Genomic DNA, 19019 nt, shown 5'->3' on the forward strand with positions numbered 1-19019 from the left:
AAACATCACTGTTCTCAATTCCCTGCTCTAACAGGCATTGCTTCCTCTTCAATAGCTTTCAGCTGCAATTACAATAAAATCCAATCTTGTTTCATTGTCTTCCTAGGGCCTGGGGAAATGGGCCCTCACTTGCTTACACACTCACCTCTTCAGTATCAGGGCAGACTCCTCTTTGCACCACAAATTCCCTGGCACTATGGACTCCACTCAGTTCCAATAGCCAAGTTCCTTTCTACCACAGGTCTTTTGCATACCCATTTCCTCTGCCTTAATTCTCCAGGGCATTTCTCAGATTACTGGCTCCTTCTCATGCCTCAGATGGACCTTTCCTTTTTTTTTTAAAAAACTATCCTGGTATTTGCTGTCCCAGAATTCTGTTCATAGCCTTTATTCCATGTAATAATATTGAACATTGATTGAGTACTTTCAGGTACTACGTTAAGCACTTCACATATATTATACCATTTAACCTTCTGAGCAACCCAGTAACAGTAATCAGTCTTTATCATCCTCATTTTTCAGAAGCAACTTGCCAACAGCCACTCATGGTGGCACCGTAGCCAGGTGTATGTAGGCCATAACCCATTAATCCAATGTAACCTACACCCCTTCAGTCAACAATTGGTGTTTCATCGATGTACTTTTCAGAGAACCCTCCTGAATCCCCTATTTCACCTGACCTGCAGTATCTTGGTACCGAAAGCAACTAGGAGGTGGTTGCTAACCCCTGAGGGGGTTTCCTGGGGAATCTGAGTGCCCTTTGTAGCGGAGCGGCCGCTCAGGCAGACGCCGCGAGCTCCGGCTAGCCAACGTCTGGACTCCTGAGACTGTTGGGGAGGAAGGAGGAAATAGGTCAGTTGGCCCATGACGGGGCCTGACCCTCGCTGTGGTGAAAGGGGAAGGGAAGGTGTGTGTCGCCCACGCTCGCCTCGGTTCCACCCGAAGGGGAACCAGAGCGCACTTCCCCAACTCCACTGCGCGTCACGAGAGAACACTGCTCAGCTCCGCCCACCTTCTACGCCTGTCGCGTATCCGGCGCTAGGACCCCGCGACCCTCAACGCGTCCCTGTGCCGCCCCCTCGAGCCAGGGCCTGGTCCGCTATTGGTGCTAGCAGGCCGCGATGCCCGCCTCCGTCCCCTCCGTCACTGTCAAGATGGCGCCGGTCGCAGCGGCGGCTGCCGCGGCGGCTGGAGCCAGAGCAGGAGGCGGAGGCAGCGGCGGCCGCGAGGGGAGGGGGAGTCCCGTCTGACTGAGACGGCAGGCCTGGGCGGGCGGGGGTGCCGCGCAGGGCGGAGCGCCGCTGGGGATGAGCTAAGCGGGTTCCGAGCGCCGCGGCATTCAGCCCCTCGTGTCCCGCCACCGCTGAGTGGACGCCGCACCGCTCTCCAAGCTCTACCCGCTTCTCGAGCGGGAGCCAGCGGTGAGGTGAGTGCGGGGGCGGCGGCGCGGACAGCGGTGGCATGTGGAGCTGTCACTGCCCGGAGCGGTGACAGCGTGGGCTCGGGAGCGGGGCCGGCTGGGCTCGGAGATGTGGCGTGGATGGCCGCGACCTCCGCTCGGGGGCTCCTCGGAGCCTGGCTGTCCTTCGCTGCCTGGGTCGGCTCCGGGCGGCGCGGTGGTGCTGAGAGCAGCTCCCGCGCCGCTGCGTCGGCAGCTGGGGGTCTCCTCTGTTTTCGTTCGGGATTTTCTATTCCGGGCTGGCCTGGGGCGCTTGTTGGGGGGTGGGGGCGGGGGCGGTGAGAGGGGAGGTCCTGGAGCTGGGATTTTGACAAGCTCGTTACGTAAGACGGAGGTGGCCTCACGGAATCCCACCTGCTCCACGTTTTAAACAAGCGGCAGCTGGAGCCTGGCGGGCCCCCAGAGGCCCGGTTTTCCTCGCGGGGGTCTGTCTAGCCTACCTCGGCCAACGTGAGCCTGCTCAAGGTCCAAGTTGGCCAGTTTGGGGTTTTTCCCCAGTCCCTTTTTTTTGGAGGGGGGGGTGGGTCGGGGAGGTGATAAACAATTCCTGGTCGCCACCATTCCCTTTGAAGTTTACCGCTTTCTAGGGGGAGGAGGGGGAAAAAAAGCTTGTGACCTAAAACTGGGTCGCAGCAAAGACTTTTCAGTATCATGCTTTTAAATGATAGATGTACTGAAAGATTTTTGTTATTGTTCCAGTGTGTTTTTAATTCAAACGTATGGTTACGCCTGGAGCCGTAGAGAAGGGTTTTTGTCTCATAGGACAGTTATTTCTTGTTTGCAACAGTAGGATAAGCATCAGTCAACAGGCATGTATTTATCTGGGAAGAAAACGCGTGTCAGCTAGCTAGAGACCCGTAAGGGCAGGAATTGTACTACTCCGTGAATATGTTATTCTTTCAAATATCCGACAATGACAATAATAGTCCAAGTTTAAAAGAATTAATTTTACAAGATTACAGGCTGTTGTTTGGTGTATATAGTCCCTTTCTATTTTCTGCTTGCCCTAGTCTACCTCTTCTCTCCTGGTGGGGGAAAGAGGCAGAGACACCTGTGAACAGCGTAGCCCAGGTTACATTAATCTGTTGTAGTGCGTTTGAGATTATTGTAAAAAGTAGTCTCCGGGGGACCTAAGATTGGGTAGTAAATAAGGACTCTTGGGCAAGTTATACAGTTTTATGTTTAGATACTAAGATTTCAGCTTTTGAAAATCTAAGTATACAAGATTTCTGAGATATTTGCACCCCTTTTGAACTTGTAATGAAACAAAGAATTATTAGGCCTCTTTTATGGGAACTTTGTTTTGTTTTGGCCAGAATTAAACATTTTGGGTAGCTTTTACCTCATTTTCACATTTTCTCTTTTTGAACTGCAGCTTCTCAGTAGGTGTCCAGAATAGCGTATATTATCATCGTCATCATTACACTACTGTATGTTACATAATTTTCTTTTTCTGAATGATTAAGCATAGACTTAACTTCATTGTGGAATTTTATAAGAATGTATTTATTAGGAAAGTTAATTGCTCTTGACAGTAGCCCCGTACTGGGAATAAATAATAAGTAAAATTTGCCCTCAGTTTTAAATTTATGTACACAAAGTTACACTTTTGAAAATTGGTTAAGCAGTATAAATTTTATGTTTGTGCAAGAGAGCCAAGAAGCTGATGCTGATTTGTTCTGAACTTTTCCACATGAGTTACCACTGGCTTAAATAGTTATTGATTCTTAAGCTCATGGAGCTGTTGACCTATTTATGGCAACTCGAATAAAATTTGGAGTAATTGGGAGGCTGTGAGAAGGAAGAGATAGAGTGCATGACATTTTCTAATTCATTCAAAAAATAATAAAAATATGGAAGAATTGTAAAAGAAAGCTATTTTTTCATTGAGTGATAAAACTAGTTAATGTTATCTTTTGTTTGCAGAACTTTTCGAATCATACTTACTATTTATGTGCTTAGATTTAAGCACCAATGCAGAGATGTTTGATATAAATATTATATCTTATTTATTCCTATTTAAATTGATGGTTCATTATTCTAAGCGGAAAAAGAAGTGGCTGTAGCAGAGAAATTAACTTACTGTTCTTGTCCTCTCTGATATCAGAGAATTATTTTGTGGGAATTTTTCCTTGTTCCTATCAAATGTGGAAGAAGAAAATGAAGAAAAGTCAATAAAAATTTCTTTCTTTCTTGTTTGTTCAGCGTCCCATTGATTATTGCTCAGTAGAAATTGTGGGGGCAAGTCAGGTACTCCATGCTTTATTACTGTGTGTCATAATTACCACTTTGAATTCTAAAATAGCAATATAGAGCTTTATATATAAGAAGGGATTAATTTATATAGTATGTTACTATAATAGTGAAAAATCTGTAAGTTAAAATGCCATATACTAGAGGATTGGTAAAATTAATGGCAGTTCAGTTCAGTTGCGGTAAATGCAATTATTAAAAGTCGTATTTTTTTTTAAAACTTTACTAACATGAGAAAGCACAATATAATCTTGAGAGAAAAATAGGAATAAAAGAAATTACTATGTTACTATTTTTTATATATCATATATATGGCAAAGTGATTTTCAGGAAATGCATACAATATTAAAAGACATTATTTCTGGATGATAGGATTTCAGGTAATTTCTATTTCAGTGTTAGCATTTTCTTCTCTCTTCTGAATAGTATTTCTCTAATAATCACTAAAATGAAACTAATATATTTTCAAGAGTCATAGAAAATCCTGAAAATCCCACATAACCACTGCCCCAATAGAGACTACTTTATGCCTCATTGTTAGCAAACTAACTGAAAATATGGTGTTTATGCAATACACACAATAATAGAAACAGCTAGTAATACAGGTGAAGGCATTCTCTTAGCTACCAGCACCAGCCTGATAACAGTTTTCCATATATGGATGCTCCTATTACTGCACACTGTTACTCTCCAACATTTTTTCTATTTGTGTCTTAACCCTCACTATTCTATGTTGCCAGTGCCACCAACTGATGAACAGTTTGACTCAAGTCTTGTCTTCATTACCTCATCAGTCAGTAGGCAGCGGGTTTTTGAATGTTTATGAGGTACCAGGTACTTCGGTAGTCACTGAGAATACCAAGGTGAATGAATGGCACATGGTTTGTGACCTCAAACACTGGTAGAGAAAACCCTTTCTTTTCTTTCTGGTTCATCGGTGCATATAGCGTGCTCTGCTTTTTCTGTCTCACTGCCTGGCACCTCAGGCAGTATCTTTTTTCCTGGTAATTACATCCTCTTTTAACTTTCTCTGTGGGAAAATATGTTCTGAGTTCCAGACAGCCAATTTACAAGTAAGTTTTTGGAATGTTACTTGATTGTGTGTTGGGAAATCTTAAGTTTAGAAGGACTCCACATATGTTTATCATGGCTGCTGTTATTTGTTAAAGTATGTGACAATTTCTTGGGACTTTCTTTTTGCTTCCTTCTTTTCAAAACCACAGACAAGTAGAAAGCAGCAGAAAAAAAGAGATAGAAAGATATTAAGGGAATTTTCCTGCTAGTGCTATATGTGCTTCATTTTCATTGAGAATAGTGAGTCATCAAAATGTAAGAAATACTGTTTCTGGTATGTTTAGTTTGTCTCTTTTGAGCCATATAAAAATGCATTTTCTATATGTATGTTAAAGTGTATATATATACATAAACTCCCAGTTTAGCTGTTGGCATTTCCACATAAAAGCTGAAATATGGGGATTGGAAATTTGTTACATTTATTTTTGTTAAAACACTGTTTTATAGGGGAGACATTTTGATTTTGAAAAGTTAAAAAAATACAGAAAATTCCCCAAAGTAGTGAACATACATACTCACCATAGAAAATTTGACATCTCTTTCATTTTTGCTTGAGATATACATTTAATTTAAAAGAACTGTGTGTAAAGAACACACTAAATTCTAAAATTTCAATGTAGAACTTTATACTTTACCTGAACATTGCTGATGAAAAGTCTTCTTTTCTCCCCAATTTCATCCTCTTTCTCTCCTTATCTCCCCTCCCAGAGGCAGTTGCTGTGATGAATTTGATGCATATCCTTCCAGTTTACCTTTCAATAAACTGTATATGTGTGTGTGTGTGTGTGTAGTGCGTGACATTGCTTTTGATGCTTTTGAAGACTGTGGACTTTGGAGCCGTAACTTCCTAGGCTTGAATCTTGACTCTGCGACTTAATAGTTTTGTGGCCTAAGTAAGGCAAGTTTAAAAATTTCTGCATGCCTCAGTGTCCCCATCTATCAAATCTAGATAATAGAAATATTTACCTCATAAGGTTGTAAAATTTAAATGAGGTGCTTTTTAATTTTATATTTAAGCTGTTTAAAACTGCCCTGGTAAATTTAGCCAGCTATTAATACAATTGTGTCATGGTATATACACTTTGAAACTTGCTTTCTTTACTTTTTTTCCCCTCAATTCCTGTTGGCACTATAGGTCTAGTTCATTTATTTTTGACTGGTTTGTAGTGTTCCATTGAATAAATGTATTGGAGTTGGTCATTTCTTCTATTGATAAACATTTAGAGTGTTTTCATTTTTTATCTATTATTAATAGTGCCTCATGAAATCCTTGTATCTCTTCAAGCAACATACCAGAGTTTCTCCAGGTCATGTACCTGATTGTCAAATTGCCTGGTCTTAGAATATACATTTTTCCTCTTTCCCCAGTGTTTCTAGAATACTGACAGTTTCTATTTGTCCATATCCTTACCAATAGTTGGTGTTGTCAGACTCTTGGATTTTTCCAATCTGATTAGTGAGACATGGCATTTCATTTGTGTTCTGTTTTTATTTCATCTTTTCTTATAGTTGGGTATTTTTGGTTATCTCTTCAGTGATTTGCCTATATCTATCCTTCACACATTTTCTACTGGACTTTTTGTTACTGCTTCGTAAGAGTTCTTTTTAATATATTCAAGATAGTTACAAACGTTAGTGAAGTGTTTTTTTAAATTTTTATTTTTAGAGTTTCCAAATCTCTCGAACAGTGCCCATTATGAACCCAAGTTGTGAATTTTGAATTTTATTTATTTAGTTTTTTAATTTTTATTTTTACTCTATTTTACTTTACAATACTGTATTGGTTTTGCCATACATTGACATGAATCCACCACAGGTGTACATGTGTTCCCAATCATGAACCCCCCTCCCACCTCCCTCCCCATAACATCTCTCTGGGTCATCCCCGTGCACCAGCCCCAAGCATGCTGTATCCTGCATCGGACATAGACTGGCGATTCGATTCTTACATGATAGTATACGTGTTTCAATGCCATTCTCCCAAATCATCCCATCCTCTCCCTCTCTGAGTCCAAAAGTCCGCTATACACATCTGTGTCTTTTTTGCTATCTTGCATACAGGGTCATCATTGCCATCTTTCTAAATTCCATATATATGTGTTAGTATACTGTATTGGTGTTTTTCTTTCTGGCTACTTCACTCTGTATATTCGGCTCCAGTTTCATCCATCTCATCAGAACTGATTCAGATGTATTCTTTTTAACGGCTGAGTAATACTCCATTGTGTATATGTACCACAGCTTTCTTATCCATTCATCTGCTGATGGACATCTAGGTTGTTTCCATGTCCTGGCTATTATAAACAGTGCTGTGATGAACATTGGGGTACATGTGTCTCTTTCAATTCTGGTTTCCTTGGTGTGTATGCCCAGTGGGATTGCTGGGTCATAAGGCAGTTCTATTTGCAATTTTTTGAGGACTCTCCACACTGTTCTCCAAAGTGGCTGTACTAGTTTGCATTCCCACCAAGAGTGTAGGAGGGTTCCCTTTTCTCCACACCCTCTCCAGCATTTATTGCTTGCAGATTTTTGGATCGCAGCCATTCTGACTGGTGTGAAATGGTACCTCATTGTGGTTTTGATTTGCATTTCTCTAATAATGAGTGATTGTCCCCATCTATCAAATCTAGATAATAGAAATATTTACCTCATAAGGTTGTAAAATTTAAATGAGGTGCTTTTTAATTTTATATTTAAGCTGTTTAAAACTGCCCTGGTAGTTGATGTTGAGCATCAACTGCCCTGGTAGAGTGATGTTGAGCATATTTTCATGTGTTTGTTAGCCATCCGTATGTCTTCTTTGGAGAAATGTCTATTTAGTTCTTTGGCCCATTTTTTGATTGGGTCATTTATTTTTCTGGAATTGAGCTGCATAAGTTGCTTGTATATTTTTGAGATTAGTTGTTTGTCAGTTGTTTCATTTGCTATTATTTTCTCCCATTCAGAAGGCTATCTTTTCACCTTGCTTATATTTTCCTTTGTTGTGCAGAAGCTTTTAATTTTAATTAGATCCCATTTGTTTATTTTTGCTTTTATTTCCAGAATTCTGGGAGGTGGATCATAGAGGATCCTGCTGTGGTTTATGTTGGAGAGTGTTTTGCCTATGTTCTCTTCTAGGAGTTTTATAGTTTCTGGTCTTACATTTAGATCTTTAATCCATTTTGAGTTTATTTTTGTGTGCGGTGTTAGAAAGTGATCTAGTTTCATTCTTTTACAAGTGGTTGACCAGTTTTCCCAGCACCACTTGTTAAAGAGATTGTCTTTACTCCATTGTATATTCTTTCCTACTTTGTCAAAGATAAGGTGTCCATAGGTGTGTGGATTTATCTCTGGGCTTTCTATTTTGTTCCATTGATCTATATGTCTGTCTTTGTGCCAGTACCATACTATCTGTATGGTATACTGTTAATGGTATACTGGTACATACTGGTACCATACTGTTATGTATACTGGTAATAATATACTGTTATCAGTGAACTTCCCAATGTGCTTTCTTAAAATACGTATGGTTATATTCCTCTCCTTCTGAGACTATGAGGAAATGTCTCAGTAATGTACAAGTGAATATATTTTGAGTAGAACTATTTAAACTTCATGGACTTCAAAAGCCAGGTGGAATTTCTATTAGTAGTAATTAGTACCACAATTTTTATTCTAAAGTTTGAGTGGCTTCTTACTTAGAGGAGAGTTTTCTGCTCCTAAAGTACTTTATCAACTAAGGAATAAAAACATGCACATATGAAATGACTTTAGGCACTTTCCTATACTATATTACACACTGTTCATCGACGTTGAGATTGCTTTACATAGTACCAACTGTATTTCTAATTTTGTCCAACCCACTTATACATAACTTAAAGGACCAAAATCAGTCTGGTTAAGGCAATAACTTCCCTGCTATTATTATCAGTTAATTTCAGTAAACTTTAACTTTATCAGTTGGGTAATTTTACATTTACAGAGAAGTTTCAGGGAGTTACCACATTCCCCACGCCCAGTTTCCCGTGTTGCTAACATCCGACATTTCTGTGTTACACTTGTCATAGTTAAGGAACCAACAGTGGAACATTGCTAAAGTCCATAGTTTATTAGTTCCTTTTTCAGTTCCAGAATCCCATCCAGATCCCGCACTACATTTAGTCATTATGTTTCCTTTGGCTCCTCTGGGCTATGACAGCTGCTCAGATTTTCCTTGCTTTTGATGACCTTGCCGGTTGTGAGGAGTGTGGGTCAAGTGTTTTGTAGAATGTCTCTCAATTTGGGTTTGTCTGATGTTCTTCTCAGACTAGAGTTATGGGTTTGTGGGAGGATGACTGCAGAGATAAAATGCCATTCTCAGGTCATATCAAGGGTACCTAGATCAGTATGACTTATCACTGATATTTTTAACCTTGTTCACCTGGCTGAGGTACTGCTTGCCAGGTTTCTCTACTGTAAAGTTTTTCCATATGCTACTTTTTAGGAACCAGTAACTAAGAGCAGACCATACTCAATGGGAAAGTTAAGGTGGGAAGTTAAGCTGCAGCTCCTCCAGGGGTGAGTATCTACAAAATTATTTGGAATTCTTCTTTAAAGGAGATGTTCCTTTTCTCCCCCATTTTTAAATTTTATCATTTATATCAGTGTGGACTCATGGATATTCATTTCTAAATTTGAGTTTTACTCCTATACTGTATTCTGTTGCGCAAGTTATTCCACCTCTTTCTGGTTGGTTCTTGTAACCAGCAGGACAGAAACCATTGTTGTTGGGTTTTGAGCCCTTTCCTACTTTCTGGCACTACAAAATTCTCCAGGTTAATCTTTTATATTCCCTGCCCCAGCCCTATAATCAATCATTTATTTAAGGATCCTTGGTTACTTTCATTAGAGAAGGGTATTAGAAACCAAGATTTGGGCACTGGGTATGCCCATTGCTGTTGGGATATCATTGCTTTTAGACCTCAGTGTACAGACCTAGGAGATATATGTATGTATACTAACCCATGTATACAATTATATAACTTTTTTATATATGAACATCTGTATCTATATGAAGCTAATCATAAGTTCATACTAATATCTTTTTGACTCTACTTCAGTAACACATGGTTCATCCTAGCCTTAACTCCCTTGCTTATTTGTGACCTTATTCTCCAGAAATGAAGAACTTGGTTCTCACCATCCGCTGCCCACTTACTTGTTTGTTCAGTCTCATTATACATGTATAGTTTCATAATTGCTAATCATATCCCAGTGAGAAATGACTTTACCAACTAGAGAAGTTTTATCTTTTTTTTCCCTTAAATCCTTTTGTCTTTGAAAGTTCCTAGTCAAAACACTGTTTTCAAAGTTACTTAGGTCAGAACTTTTCAAGACCTTCTTTTCTCTGTTCTTCATATTTTAGTTTTGCTTTTTATAGGCTGATTTAAATTACATAGTAATTCTATATATAACTTATCAAAAATTTCCCTTACTTATTAAAGAGCCTTAACTCTTTTTTTTTCCCTCTCTGACTTTTGTGGCCAGAAAAATTCTCTTTTATGAAAGTAACACTTCCTGAGGCTTAGTCAGAACAGTACTCCTTCATTTGGTTATTGGTTGATGTATTTATGATTTGGGCTCAGAGTTATTACAACTTCAAATATCTTTAATAGTACATTTTGAAAAATGCAGTTCAGTGGAGCATTAAGATCCTTGCAAGTAAATAAATATAATATGAGTGCTCAGAACTTACTTATATTCTTATAATAATTTTTACATGGATTAGCTCATTTAATTCCCTCAAGAAGTCTGTGAGGTAAGTACTTTATTATTTTGCTCCTTTAAAAGCTGAGGAGATTAGGACAGAGAGATTTAGCAACTTGTCCAGGGTCACATGACTTCCCTGATGGCTCAGATGGTAAAGCGTCTGTCTGCAATGTGGGAGACCTGGGTTCGATCCCTCGGTTGGGAAGATCCCCTGGAGAAGGAAATGGCAACCCACTCCAGGACTATTGCCTGGAAAATCCCATGAACAGAGAAGCCTGGTAGGCTACAGTCCATGGGGTTGCAAAGAGTCGGACATGACTGAGCAACTTCAGTTTCTTCTTTCACTTTCTTTCCAGGGTCACATAGCTAGTAAATGGCAGAGCTGCAGTTTGTATGCAGCCAGTCTGCTTGTGGAGCCTACACTTAATCACTTTGCTGTATTACCTCTAAATAAACAAGAAAAGTTGAAAGTATCATTAGAGTTACAAAAGAAGTAAAACATGATGATGTGAGAGAATGATTGAGAGGGTCCTTAGGGTACTTCTTAGAGAGGCCCTCTCTTAGTAGATGATATTTGACAGATGAGAAAGAGCTTAATGTGAAGAGCTGAGGAAAGCATGATTCTTAGGGGAAAACATCAAGTGCAAAGCCTTGCCATATAAAGGAGTTTGAAATACAAACAGAAAGGCGCCAAGTATGGCTATGTGTAGTGAGTTTGAGGACCTGTGGTATTACTTATAGGTGAGGTTCCATGTAGTAAGTCATTTAGTGCTCAAAATAACCCACTGCCTCAAATTTATAGATTAGAAAATTGATAACAATCTGCATTGGTTCAAATTACATCTCTTCTGTACTCTACTCTTTATCTCACTGCAGTCTAGTTTCTAATTCTTAGATCGCTAAACTTGCTCTTGCTAAGGTAGCCAAGGAGAGCAATGCTGTTGGTCACTTTCTTAGAAGCTCAGCCCCTTGACTGCCACTTCTGTTAATGCTGCCCTCTTCTGTTAATCCTGGAGGAGCTCAGTGTGTTGATCATTCCCTTTGAGGGTTTGCCTTCCTCTGCCTGTCCTAAAAGAAGTGGTGGTCCCAGGGTTAGTCAGCTGCTCTTAGCCTTTACAGTAAGCCAGTCACAGTTATCCCTGTAGTTTCAGTTACCCACCAAGCTATTTTTCCAATATTCATATTGTTCCAAAGCATCAGAGATTCTTATCTAACTGCTTATGTATCTTTACTTCAAACTCCATTTGTCCAAACTGTACTTATTTACCTGTTGAAAGTTTTTCTTTGATCTATTGTTTTTCAGAAACATCTTGACTATTGACTTCATCATCCAAGAAATGGGAGTCTTTCACGTTTCCTCCTTTCTCTCCTTGCATCCATTCATGTGCTGTGCATTCTGCTGATTTTACCACCTAAATATTTTTTCAGTCAATCATTGCCCTAGTATTCCTGTCTTAACCCCTGCCTTATTAGGAACTGCTTCCTTACCTTCTCACTGGTTTTCCTGTCTTTGGTTTTATCTCCGTGAAATTCACGTCAGAATTGCCAGACTAGTAGATCTAAAACACAGTTAGAAAATTCTTGTTCAACATCCTGTTGTCAACTGAATAAAGGTTGAACTCTTTAGCAGATCATCAAGCCTCATCATGATTTGAGACTGCTTCTCTAATCTTACCGGAGAAGGCAATGGCAACCCACTTCAGTACTCTTGCCTGGAAAATCTCGTGGATGGAGGAGCCTGATAGGCTGCAGTCCATGGGGTTGCTAAGAGTTGGACACAACTGAGCGACTTCATTTTCACTTTTCACTTTCCAGCATTGGAGAAGGAAATGGCAACTCGCTCCAGTGTTCTTGCCTGGAGAATCCCAGGGATGGGGGAGCGTGGTGTTCTGCTGTCTATGGGGTTTCCCAGAGTCGGACATGACTAAAGCGACTTAGCAGCAGCAGCAGCTCTAATCTTAACTCTTTAAATTTCTGCTTTCCATTTTCCACTCAGCTGTATAAAACTACTTTTTGAAGATTCCTTGAATGTACATGCTATTTCTGAATTGTTTACCGTTGCTTATTAGTCCCGCTTGGAATGACTTCATTTTCTTCCCTTTTCTTTTTCCCTCTCTAACTCCTCTGAATCTTTTAAAACTCAGTGTAGACTTTACTTCTGGAAAGCCTTGTCAGACCCATGCTCTATTTTAAAAAAAAATTTTATTGATATATAGTTGATTTACAATTTTGTGTTTGTTTCTGCTGTAGAGCAAAGTAAATCACTTATAGCCACTCTTTTTAAGATTCTTTTCCTGTATAGGTCTATTATTGAGTCGAGTTCCCTATGTATACAGTAGGTCCTTGTCAGTTATCTATTTTGTTTATAGTAGTATGTGTATGCCACTCCCAATCTCCGGATTTATCCCTTTCCCCTTCCTGGTAACCACAAGTCTGTTTTCTATATCTGTGATTTTGTTTTGCAAATAAGTTTATTTTTATCGTTCCTGAGTCCACGTATAAGCAATATTGTATGATATTTCTTTCTCTGACTTCACTTAATACACTAATCTCAAGGTCCATCCGTGTTGCTGCAGTGGCATTATTTCATTGTTTTTTATGGCTGAGTAATATTCTATTGTTGTGTAGGTATCACATCTTCTTTATCCATTCATCTGCTGATGGACATTTAGGTTACTTGCATGTCTTGGCCATAGTAAATAGTGTTGCTGTGAACTTTGAGCTATGTATCTTTTCAAATTAAACTTTCCTCCAGGTGTATGCTCAGGAGCGGGATTACTGGATCATACGGTAGTTCTATTTTTAGTTTCTTAGGGAATCTCCATACCATTCTCAGTAGTGGCTGGACAAACCTATAGTCCCAACAGTATAGGAGGGCTCCCTTTTCACTACACCCTCTCCAGCATTTATTGTTTGTAAACTTTTTGACGATGACCATTCTGACTGATGTGAGGTGATACTTCATTGTAGTTTTGATTTGCATTTCTCTGATAATTAGGTATGTAGAGCATTTTTTTCATGTGCTTTTTGGCCATCTGAATGTTGTTTTTGGAGAAATGTCTATCTAGATCTTCTGACCTTTTTTTTTTTTTTTTTTTTTTTTTACACAGAGCTGGATGAGCTGCTTGTGTATTTTGGAGATTAATACTTTGTCGGTTGCTTTGTTTGCAGATATTTTCTCCCATTCTGTGGGTTGTCAGGCCCATCCTCTTGTCTGGATTATCAAGTTCCTTCTGAAATAATCTGTTAGTAATTGTGTTACATCTCAAGCAAATATGACAGCTTCTGGCACAGAGAAGACACTCAGTTAAGAATTTGATGAATGAATAAAGTAGTTGATCTAGACCCAAACTGTTCCAGATTGAAACCTGGCTTTGCTATTTGACTACCTATTATGTGTCTGTACCTCAGTTTCTTTCCTTTTGTAAAATGGGGGTAATTCTTCATAAGATTGTTGTGAAACTTTAATTTGCTACTGCAGGTAAAGCATTTAGAACAGTGCCTGGCACTTGTTTCAGTTCAGTTCAGTCGCTCAGTCATATCCGACTCTTTGCGACCCCATGAATCGCAGCACGCCAGGCCTCCCTGTCCATCACCAACTCCCGGAGTTCACTCAGACTCATGTCCATCGAGTCAGTGACGCCATCCAGCCATCTCATCCTCTGTCGTCCCCTTCTCCTCCTGCCCCCAATCCCTCCCAGCATCAGAGTCTTTTCCAATGAGTCAACTCTTCACATGAGGTGGCCAAAGTACTGGAGTTTCAGCTTTAGCATCATTCCCTCCAAAGAAATCCCAGGACTGGTCTCCTTTAGAATGGACTGGTTGGATCTCCTTGCAGTCTAAGGGACTCTCAAGAGTCTTCTCCAGCACCACAGTTCAAAAGCATCAATTCTTCGGCGCTCAGCTTTCTTCACAGTCCAACTCTCACATCCATACATAACCACTAGAAAAACCATAGGCTTGACTAGATGGACCTTTGTTGCAAAGTAATGTCTCTGCTTTTGAATATGTTATCTAGGTTGGTCATAACTTTTCTTCCAAGGAGTAACCATCTTTTAATTTCATGGCTGCAGTCACCATCTGTAGTGATTTTGGAGCCCAAAACAATAAAGTCTGACACTGTTTCCACTGTTTCCCCATCTATTCCCCATTAAGTGATGGGACCAGATGCCATGATCTTTGTTTTCTGAATGTTGAGCTTTAAGCCAACTTTTTCACTCTCCTCTTATGAAAAAGCACTTGTTTAGTGTTCACTAAGTAATCTGTTATAGTCATTGCTGCTCTTCAAATGTTTTAATTTATGTATTCAAGTCTCCCCCCATCCTAGAATTATTAAATGAATGAACAAACCATGTAATCCTGGTTTTTAAAATGAAAGATAAATTCCTAGCTTTCGAGAATGTTTTGGCAAACTGACTATTAGTCTTTCTAGTAGCGCTGGCATTTGGGGTTCTGTCACAGATTTTAAATTGGCATTAATAATAATTAGCATTTCTTCATTGTTCTATTTCATTAGTTATTTAAATTCCAGCACACTTTTTTTTAAACTTACTAATAATACTAAACTCTAGGAATGCCCTTATTTTACACTTAATCTTCATATAGTCTGTTCTGTAGCATTATCCAGCCTTTCCTATTATGGATTAAGGTGTGAGAGTGGTAGCTCTGCTGATATTGTGCTTTTTATAATTTGGGAGTTAAACTGAAGTATGTTGCAGAGAAAGATTGAACAACAGGGCAGAATGGGGAAATTGGAAAAATTCCCACTTCAGAGTCAAACCTGCAGAGTATTTCTTCATTTCTAGACTTAAATTCTCAGAATATTGGACAATCATAATCAAATGTAATTTCAGTAAGTACAGTCTGGAAGCAGTATAAGTCATTAAAAATGATCGATACCTCTGCCTGCTTTCATTATTGTAAACAATTGGGACTTGTTTACTTAAAATCTTTTTTATGGCAGTCACTGTTTAATTTTTCATAAGCTTTTTCTTCTACTCTAACATCTCATTTTTTTTCTCAATACCCAGAACTGTCTATGTAATCTTGACAAATTTGATAGAAGTACTGGTTGTTTCGGTTTCTTTTTATCTCTGAACTTTCTATTATGTTTGTAGATTTTCCCCATCTTGCTAAATCTTAACTATGTGAAACTAGTCAGTTTTTCTTATAAATATTTGTTTTGAACAGTAGAAGTTGCCAGTGTTCACTCTTTTTTGTTTCCTCTTTTTTAAATTGGAGGATAATTGCTTTACAATATTGTGTTGGCTTCTGCCATACATCAACATGAATCAGTAACAGGTATACATATGTCTTCTCACTCCTTCATTATCCCTTTGAAAATTGTTTCTAAACAAACTCATTTTCTTATTTAAAATCTGAGTTGCTAAAGGAATCTTCTTACTAATTAATTTCAAAGAAAAATATATTAGTTGTTTTTTTCCTAGATGTTAATGCCATATAATGACTGTGCTACTGACTGTTCTATTTCTTTTTTTATTATTTTTTAAGATCGCTGTCTTCTGCCACTGAGCATTATAGATGGATGGGGAAAACAGTATACTGATACTTAGGCTTGTTAGATAGGACTGGCTATTATCACCACCAGACATATTCCCATCCCGTTTTTGGTCAGAATTGTAGTAAGTGGTATTATTTCTGTTTATAAAATAATTTGTTCTAATAAGCTCTGAGATACTTCCTCTTATTTAATCTTTTTTTCCCCTGAACTTTGAAATAGAATTTTCTTCATACTGACAACTGTGCTGAAGTTGGATTTATAGGTTGTTGTTTGAGCCTGTTGTGGTTGGTGAATATTTTTCATTTTCTTATGCTGAAAAATGACTGAAGGTACCAGTGTAACAGCCATTTTTAACAAAGTTGTTTTTTTTTTTCCTTCTGTGGTTAACTGTCATTTTGGTATTCCTACTTGATCTTTTCTTTTTCGAGGTTTTAAAATAAAATTTCTTTTCTTTGTAAATATTAGAAACCAAATTCAAACTAATTTACTTTGAAAAGGAAATCAGTGCTCATGGCAAGGATACTAAGGCTTTCCCAGTACTTGGAAGGTAGAATTATTAATATTACAACCAGGCTTTTGTGAGGGGGAGGGGACCCAGAAACTGGAAACTCACCAGTAACTTAGAGAGCTATTTTCTCCCCACCCTGGGGCAGCATGATCTCTTCTGCTTCCCCCAACTTGTCTGCTTCATTTTTCTCTCTCTGCGTGTTGTCTTTTACCACTGCGCATGGCTGAGCGAGTCCTCTAACTCTTAAATTCATATATTCACTCATGGTTCTGTGATCCCATTCTAAACCCTGGGAAAAAGTCCAGTTTGAGGCAGATGTCTGTGTCTGGTCCAATCAGCTGTCGCTGATGAAACCAAGATTTCAGAGAACGTTTCAGTCCTCATTTTTATAGTAGAGGAGTAGATGCAGGGCACACAACTCTCAGGGAAGAGGGGTGTAGGTTCATGGATATCCTAAAATGTGGTGATTAAAAAGGAACAGTAAATAATGTGAAATAAAATTAAGGTTTTTTTTTAAAATAAAAAAGAGACAACTCATTAAGCTTTATGTAGTAGAAAAGAACTTAAAAGTTATTTCATCCCAATCCATATTGTGAAAGCTATCAAAATATCTCCCCCTTTAAAAATAGGAACCAGTGGAAGTGATGTTTTTAGTTTCTGCATACAGAATTTGTTTGAATCATGCTATTTCCTGAACACAATCAGTCTTATATTAATACTATTGTTAACACATCGTGTCATTTTCTATTCAACAAGCGTTTACTGACTGCCTGTCCTTTCCCAGGGACTGTGCTAAAACAGATACTTACAGAGATAGAGATGTAACGTTGCCTGCTTTCTCTCAAAGAATTCCTAATCTAGTTGAGAAGAGTAGATGCTCAAAGAAACAATGATAGTATTAATGTGATAATCATAATAGAGATATGTACAGGATGGTCTTGAAGTGTAAGAGGACAGTCTCTCCTGGGGAGCAGGATTAGGGAAGGCTTCAAGGAGTAGGTCTCACATATTACTCAGGAGCTGGCCGTCACAGGGGCATTCTGACAGGAAGAACTGAATTTACAAAGGTGGTGTGGAGTTTGGTATAGCTGAAGTGAGTTTTACAGCATTCAGTTTAATGGAGCCGAAATGAAAACTTATTTTTTCATATCTGTCCTTCACTTGTTAGTAAATACTTCTTTTTTAAAAGGAGAATGGTAGATTTTTAGAATGCGCAAATTCTGAATTTGTATTGTAATGTCACTTGTGGAAATGAGCTTTTACTGATCATTTGCTTTCAGCCTCTTTTATCAAAATTTTTTAAGAGTGGTTGGTTGATTAGTTTACTTACATAGTGTGTGTGTGTTTGTTTTTCCTGTTCAAGCATAGAACTTTATACAGTGGATGACTGAAATGCAAGGGCTTTTAAAACTTATGAAGATCACAGTTTTTATAAAAGTAAAGAGTGAAAACAATGCATAGCACAAGCCCAGTATAATTTTAAAAGATAAAGCTCTGAGAATGACCCATGTCAGTACTGAAATTTTGTAATTTTGAAGGAAAAAGCATACACACAATATTTTTATAAAGTGTTTTACATCAGCTGTTTTTCTCCTGTGGTGTTTGTACCTACCTTTGAGCAAAAGTAGTGTGAGCAGTTGGCAGGACGCTTTTTGCTTCATTACACTGATCAGTTGGTTAACACCTTTACTTCTCTTTTCAATTCCTTTATCCGCTCATTCATGACTCCTATACCACCCCTATCACAGACAACCAACCAAACAAACAAAAAAAGAAAAACCAATCAAATTCAGAGGTAGTTGACTTTTCTGAGAAGTGACTGATACAGGTGAGAAAGAGAGAAAGGATAGTTGTGGCGAGAGCAGTAATGGTGGGTGTATGTGTTTTAAGTATAAAGTTTATTTTCCTGTAGCAAGCTCAAAAGTTTGTGACCTGTCACCCAGATCACAAATTGTAACTCTTTCTCATCCCCTTCCACAAATTCTTCAGTTCGCCTTTTGTCACTTTTATCCTTCGAAGGAAGTGATGAGCAAAGAAAAGGCAATGTGACTTTTACTTGTTGCTCCTTTTGTTTGGAATAGTCTCTCTTCTATTACCCTACTCATATTTCAAAATTTAGATGATAACTCTTTTCTGACCCTTGAAGCCTAAACCATGTGTCCGTGTACTATTTGTGATTACTTCTGTGATAGACTTATCACTTACAGTAGTTGTCTGTCTGTCTGCCTTCTCAAACTCCTGTAAGGCAGGGCCATAAATTATTTGTCTTTGTGTTCCCAGTGCCTGGTACAGAGCCTGGCATATGGTAAGATTACCATTTCGGGGTTCTTGTTTGCCAACTACAGAAATCAACTTTGGTTGAAAAGAATTTATTGGAAGGATATTAGTTAGCTTACAGAAGTGACTGAAAGACTGGAGAACCAGACTCTGAGAACAAACAGGAAACCGACTAACCAACCTCAAGGCTTGGCTTGACT

The 19019-nt window shown here is 38.8% G+C and overlaps 1 protein-coding gene across 7 annotated transcripts in view; it reads left to right on the forward strand.

Annotated features, from left to right (window-relative positions):
• DENND4A (DENN domain containing 4A) overlaps positions 1253 to 19019 on the forward strand; it is a 111838-nt gene continuing 94071 nt past the window's right edge. For 3 of the 7 annotated variants that reach the window (XM_018053636.1, XM_018053641.1, XM_018053637.1), the window contains exon 1: positions 1253 to 1426. The gene's annotated coding sequence lies outside the window, so the exon portion shown is untranslated. The remainder of the gene's footprint in view (positions 1427 to 19019) is intronic. The other 4 variants (XM_018053638.1, XM_018053642.1, XM_018053639.1 and 1 more) reach the window with 2 other exon arrangements.

Source organism: Capra hircus, chromosome 10 (assembly GCF_001704415.2).
Source record: "Capra hircus breed San Clemente chromosome 10, ASM170441v1, whole genome shotgun sequence".
NCBI lineage: Eukaryota > Metazoa > Chordata > Mammalia > Artiodactyla > Bovidae > Capra > Capra hircus.